Genomic DNA, 7,136 nt, shown 5'->3' with positions numbered 1-7,136 from the left:
CTTCTTTTGTCCTCAGAACATATCTGTGAGGTAGGGGAGGCTGAGAGAAAGTGACATGACCTTGGGCTGTTCAGGAGGGAGGTTAGGATACAGCCTAGGTTGCCCAGGCAGGTCCCACCCACCTTCCAGACTTGTTCCACCCTCCACCACCACCAGCCTGGATCTGGAGTTGTTCCTTGCACTGGACTCCTGGCCTCTCTGTTGCACGTTTGTAACACTCCCAGTCTGGCATAAGGGACTCAGACTGGCCCAGCGCAACAACAGGATTGCGCTCTGAGACGCATAGCTACTCTTAAAGAATAATGGTCAACAGAGACAAGCCCTTTTCCAAAGATAGTTTATTTACAGAAACAGTAGATAAGCCCCAAGTGGGCAGTTTTGCAATGTTTCCAATGACACTTAAATCTTACCAAGAACTCACTGTATGCTAGGCAGAGAGGAAAGACATAAAAAATGATAAAAGAAATAAATAGATGTGATCCCAGAGGCTTAAAAATACCTGTTGGTACAATAGGGGACTCTTTGTAGGTACAAATCAGTGCAACCCAAACCTAATCCCTTAATGATATAATGGTTTTGGTCAGTGGCATAGCTGGCGAGGGTGGGATGCATCAGATGCCACCCTCGGGGGGGGGTGACATCACTAGTGACCAAAATTGCAAATAATACCATCATAATACCATTCGATGCGCAATTTACAGCAGAATGCAATGAAACAAACCGGAGTGACAGGTTTCCATTCTATCAAAAGTTATGGCCAAAACCAGAAAACAAAAATACAACTGCCTTATGTAACAAAAATTAGATTTCCTTTACTCAAAAACGGACCAAATGGAATGTTTGAAGAGCCAATGGAATGTTGTTAAGACACAGCATGGAACCAAAAAGGTGTTAGTAAGGGGACACCCTTGGGGGGGGGCCACCACTAGTGACCAAAATTGAAATCAAGATTTTTAGGAATACTACTATCATGTCATATATCAGTGGTTCCCAAATTTTTTATCATTGGGACCCACTTTTTAAAATGACACTCTTATTGGGACTCACCTAGGTTTGCGAGACTAAAAAAAAAGGAGATCTAGAAAGATATTTATTTACTTACAAGTAATAATATTTTAGTTTATTTATTTACAAAAACTCAATCTATTTCTCATAATGAAGTATCCCTAATAAACTTTAATGAATACTGTCCTTCATTTCCCACATTTCTCCCCAGGAAATTTTTAAAAAAAAAATCTTCTAGTTTTTTTACTAGTTTTTTTACTCACACGGAGCACCAGGTTGCATGCAGCCAGCACAGGCTCACACTGAGCCTGCTCTGGTACTGAGCCTGTGCTGACTGCCGCAGGCATGCCTTACAGCATGTTTGCAACAGCACATGCTAGCACGTGTTGGATAGGATCGGGCTTCTAGTCCACTGCCATCAACCCAAGAGATCTAGTTCCCAGAAGGCAACCCTGAGCAAACCTCTCAAAAAATGCTATTTCGGGTTGTTAAAATGCTCTCACTCTGACAGTAGTACTTGCAGAGTGGGAAGGCTGACAAACCCACTGATCCCAGAACACAGCAGAGGTTTTAAGCAAAAAGGTTTTATTAACAAGTGGGTTAACAGGTATTTAAAAATGTAAACAGGCTTGGTTTCTATGTACCTAGGGGCTCTCGCTAGCAGCTGTCCACTCTGATCCCCACTCTGTCCACTCTGATCCTGTCTTGCCTCTGTGAAACAGAAGTGCACAGAAGAGAGAGTCTCCTCAGGCCTGGTGAACTTCTTTTTAGCACCACTCACCAGCCCTCTGATTGGCTGCCCCCTTGTAACATGAAACACCCCAGAATTTGGACAGAAAATCCTCCACAATGAAATACAGCTGTACAATTATTTCATCACAGTGACAAAAGAGGCCTTGAACTACAATCATAACTCACAGCCCAATCCTATCCACACTTTCCTGGGAGCAAGTTCCAATGACTCTAATGGACTTGCTTCTGAGTAGACATGCATAGGATTGGGCTGTTAATCTCCCCACCGCAAATGCAGCCACACCTCTGGTTACACGATTTCTGCAGGGAGGCAGTCCTGAAAGTCTCCTTCACGTAAGGGAATATTTATTCCCTTGTCCAGGGGTAAAGCTTCACTGCCTCACTTGGTCTATTTGGACCTGCACCAGCTCTTCTGCTGGCACAAGTCCAAGTGGACCCAGGAAGGTGGACTGAGGCTGGGAAAGGAGATAGGATATCTACGCACCTCCCTGCCCCAGTCTCTGCCCCATTCTTGCCCTGTTTGGTCCACCTTCTACCACTGGCTTACTGGCCCCAACAGAGGCAGTAACCTAAAGGCAGTGGACTCCACCAGAGAGGCTGCAGCGCCTTGAAGTGGTGGGGCTGTGTGCGCCATCGGCTTGCTATTTTAAAACAGCAGAACACTGTTTCGCTGTGAAAAAAAAAAAACCTCTGGGCTGGCCCAGTTTTAGTTAGTGTTGGGCCATTAATCACAAAATTTATATATCTTATATTTTGAAAGCAGGAGCAACAAAGAAAGCATTACCTGATGGTTCATGGATAATTATATCCAGTTAAGCCCTTTAGTAGCATATCACAGCATACTGGTTTGTGCCTTACTCCTTTATTCCGAGTAACCCAATCCATACCTGCTGCAGATCTTCTTTGCCTGGACATTGTGGCATTTAGCACTCTCTCCTGCCTTTACCAGCAGAGATCAAATCAACTGAGCAATTATATTTTGTAATGATTTAGTGCACCTGTAGAAATCCCAGTAGAGATCTTTGTAACTGAATTAAATTGAGCGGCAGTAGGTTTAGGTCAGAAACAGAAACCTTTTCACACAATACATAATTTATGCAAGCCATGTTAAGCCATTTCTGCCCAATGCTGCATATACACAACAGGGATCAAATGTGTACACCTGTGAGTTGGGCAGAAATGGGTTTTAACAGAAGCTTGGACAGCTTTTTGAAAGTCCAACAGCAGCTATTGTGGTTAGAAATAAGGGCAACATTGGCTGCAGAAGCTGAAGAGAATAACACCACATTCCATAGGCAGGAGTGTTCCATGAGTTAGCAGTTAACAACCTGCCAATCATTTGTGTCAGTTTAACTGTCTTTACCTGAATTTTCAGAGATATGGATGTGCTTTGTTGAGCTCATTCAGCAGTTAGTACTCTCAAATCAAGAGAGATAAACCAACAAGATTATGTGTTCAAAACTGTTAGAACCTCTGGTCCTACTGATACTACACAAATAAGTATTTGAGAACTGAAAGTAAAGTAGTTGCTTGATCTTTTGCCTCAGCCTCAATTTTTATCCCTTATGAACATCATTTGGTCTTAACAGAAAGCAGCCTGGCCATAGTAAGTCATTTTTATTACAAGAGGAGTTTTCTTCTCTCTGTGTCGCTGTGCAGCGCTTACCAACCACGCCAACATTATTCCACTTTTGCTACTAAAAGACTGCTCCACAGAAACATCCTCAGGGCAATTTACAGCATAAATTTAAACAAGATAATAAAAAAAACAAAAACAATCCAAAATTCAATGCAACAAAATAGTAGCAAATAACCACTTCACTCATTCATTCAATCTACACCCTGTCTTTCCTCTGCAGGGGCAGATGCCCAAGGCAGCTTACAATTTTAGACTATAAACCAGCCATTTTCAACCACTGTGCCATGGCACACTGGTGTACCGTGAATGGTCTGCAGGTGTGCCATAGGAGTTTGGGGGGAGTGTCATTTATTAGTAGGGCCATTGGAGGATGTGAGCCCCCCCCCCACAGTGTGGTGTGCCTTGTCAATTGTCAAAAAACTGATGGTGTGCCTTGACAATTTTAGTACTTTGTCAGTGTGCTGTGAGATAAAAAAAAGTTGAAAATCATTGCTTTAAACAAAAACAAATTAACAAACAAACACTGTAATGGAAACAATAATAACACAATAAATAAAAACAAAATAAGGGCATACAGAGGAACAGGGGGCAGTCGGACGACACATCCCATGCACACAAGACGAAACAGAAACATTTTGAGCCCTTGCTGAAAAGCCATGAGGAAGGGGGTAGTTCTTAGTTCCTCTGGTAGGGAATTCCACAGTTGTGGCACCACTACATAGAAGGTTGTTATTGTTATTATTAACAGTATTTATATACCGCTTTTCAACTCAAAGTTCACAAAGCGGTTTACAGAGAAAAATCAAATAACTAAATGGCTCCCTGTCCCAAAAGGGCTCACAATCTAAAAAGATGCAAATGAATACCAGCAGACAGCCACTAGAACAGACAGTGCTGGGGTGAGGTGGGCCAGTTACTCTCCCCCTGCTAAAAAAAGGAGCACCCACTTGAAAAATTGCCTCTTACCCAATTAGCTGGGGTAACCCCCATGCCACCATCTCTCTAACTTGGGATAAAGACAGCCCTTGAAGGAGAGCCCCCTCAGATCACCTAAGAGATCAAGCTGGAATGTGTGGAAGAAGGCAGTCCCTCAGATAACATGGACCCAAACTGTGAAGGGCTTTAAAGGTCAATGCCAGCACCTTGAATTGGGCCCGGAAATGAATGGGCAACCAGTACTGTAGTTGAAGCAGCTGTTCAACAGATTCAAACCACCTAGCTCCAGTAACCACCTGGGCCACCTTACTCTGCACTATTTACAGCTTTCGAACTGTCTTCAAGAGCAGCCCACGTACAGCATGTCACGAAAACCAGTACTGAAGTCACTAAGGCATGGACCACCATGGTCAGGTCCAATCCACTCAAGTACAGCCGCAACTGGTACAGCAGCAGAAGCTGGGCATACTCACTCCTGGCCACAGGTGCCACCTGGTTCTCCAGAGAGCTGTGAGTCTAGAAGCACACCCAACCCTGCAGGAGGAGTGGGACCCCATTCAGAGTGGGCAGATGACTCAATACTTGCAACAAGGATTTCCTGATGAGGAGGGTCTCTGTCTTTTCAGGACTCAATCTCAAGCTGCTGGCCCTCATCCAGACCCCAACTGCCTCCAGGCAGTGCTCTGGGACTTCCACAGCCTCCCTAGAATGAGATGGCAGGGAGAGATAGAGCTGGGTGTCAGGAGCAGATCGGTGACATCTTACTCCCGAGTAAGCAGGCACGGGCTCACTCTGTACCGTAGAGACTGAGAGCCCACCCTGTGCCTGCCTACTCAGAAGTAAGCCCCATTCTAGCCAATGGGGCTTACTCCCAGGAAAGTGTGGGCAGGACGGCCCCTCACCAGGACCACACAGCCCTCCACGCGCCTTTCCAGCCGCGAGCCCGGGCGAGGGCTGTGGGAAGTGGCCTGGGGGAGGGATCCGTCCTCCCGGCTCCGCAGACCGCCTCCAGGCCGCCAGGGGCCGGGTCAGCGAGGCAGGCGCCGCCTCCCTCCAGCCGCTCCTCCTCCTGGGAGGCTGAGCGCGGCATGCGCCTCGGTAACCAGGAAGCGCGGAGGCTGCGGGCCGGTGGGGCGTCCCGATGGAGGGGGGCGGCCTTGCGGTGAGCAGGGGTCGGCTGGGGGCACGGGGTGGCGGTTGCTAGAGGCGTGGGGAGAGGGGGGGCAGGGGCAAGTGGCCTCCCTCCCTCCCTCCCTCCCTCCCTCTTGTGGGTCTCCAAGGAGTGCCTTCTAGCCATTGCTAAGGGGGGGGGTGTTTGGCTGCCCCTCTTCGACGCCCCCCACCTCAACCCTTGGTGGGGCTGGCTCCAGCAACTCTCCCTCCAAAGCTGGAGGAGAACCACAACTAGCAGCCTGGCGGCAGCAGCCCCCTTGGGAAAGGGCAGGTGCAGAGGCCAATGCTGGCCGTGTCTACTCAGAAGTAAGCCCCAATGCAGTCAGCAGGGCTTAGGTTACTCCCAGGTAAGTGTGGGCAGGATGGCAGCCTCAGAGCCCAATCCTGTGCCTGTCTACTCAGAGGAAGTCCCATTATGGTCAATGGGGCTTACTCCTAGGTAAGTGTGGGCAGGATGGCAGCCTCAGAGCCCAATCCTGTGCCTGTCTACTCAGAGGAAGTCCCATTATGGTCACTGGGGCTTACTCCCAGGTAAGTGTGGGCAGGATGGCAGCCTCAGAGCCCAATCCTGTGCCTGTCTACTCAGAGGAAGTCCTATTATAGTCAGTTCCCTCTGCTGAAATTCCCTCTTCTTTGCAAATGTTACAGAATCCCTAAAGCTGAAAGTTTGCCCACCATGGTTTAGGAGTCCAAGCAAAATTGAGTGTCAGGAGAGTTAGGACAGACAGAAGAAAATATTTCTTTACCCAGCATGTGCTTAGCCTGTGGAACTCCTTGCCACAGGATATGGTGATGGCGTCTGGCCTGAATGTCTTTAAAAAGGGAATTGAGCAGGCTACAAGTCCATCACAGGTTACAAGCCATGATGTATGTGCCATGTCCTGATTTTAGAAGTAGCTTACCTCAGAAGGCCAGGTGCAAGGGAGTCGAACCAGGATGCTTGTATTGTATTGCAAATGCCTGGTTCTGTTGGAAATACATTTGTGTAATTGGTTTGTGGAACTCCTTGCCATAGGATGTGGTGATGGTGTCTGGTCTAGATGCCTTTAAACTGCAAGGAAGGCTAGATGCAAGGGAGGGCATCAGGAAGCAGGTCTCTTCTGGTCTTGTGTGCTCCCTGAGGCATCTGAAAGGCCACCCTGAGATAGAGCTGGACTAGATGGGCCTTTGGCCTGATCCAGCAGCACTCTTCTTATGCTTCTATGCTCAGCTGACAAGGGAGGGCACCAGGATGCAGGTCTCTTGTGGTCTTGTGTGCTCCCTGGGGTATCTGGTGGGCCACTGTGAGAAACAGGAAGCTGGACTAGATGGGCCTATGGCCTGATCCAGCGGGGCTCATCTTATGTTCTTAGGAATGGGTGTGGGGGAAAGTGGGCCCTCTCTGAAGATCCAAATTTTCTGAAAATTTCTGGTTTTTGTTTTTTTGGTAAAAAAATATGTTAATAAAGATGTCAGGCTGATTTCAGGCATGATGCATGGCATTCCGCAAAATAAATTAAGGCTACAATCCTATCCACACTCATCTGGGAATAAACCCTATTGATTGTAACAAGACTTTACTTCTGAGTAGTCAGGCATAGGATTGTGCACTAAGTGTTAAAAATGTGAAATGCAGTGGGGAGGGGAATAA

The sequence above is a fragment of the Tiliqua scincoides genome, chromosome 6, assembly GCF_035046505.1.
Source record: "Tiliqua scincoides isolate rTilSci1 chromosome 6, rTilSci1.hap2, whole genome shotgun sequence".
NCBI classification, from domain to species: Eukaryota; Metazoa; Chordata; class Lepidosauria; order Squamata; family Scincidae; genus Tiliqua; species Tiliqua scincoides.
This window is presented reverse-complemented; position numbering follows the sequence as displayed.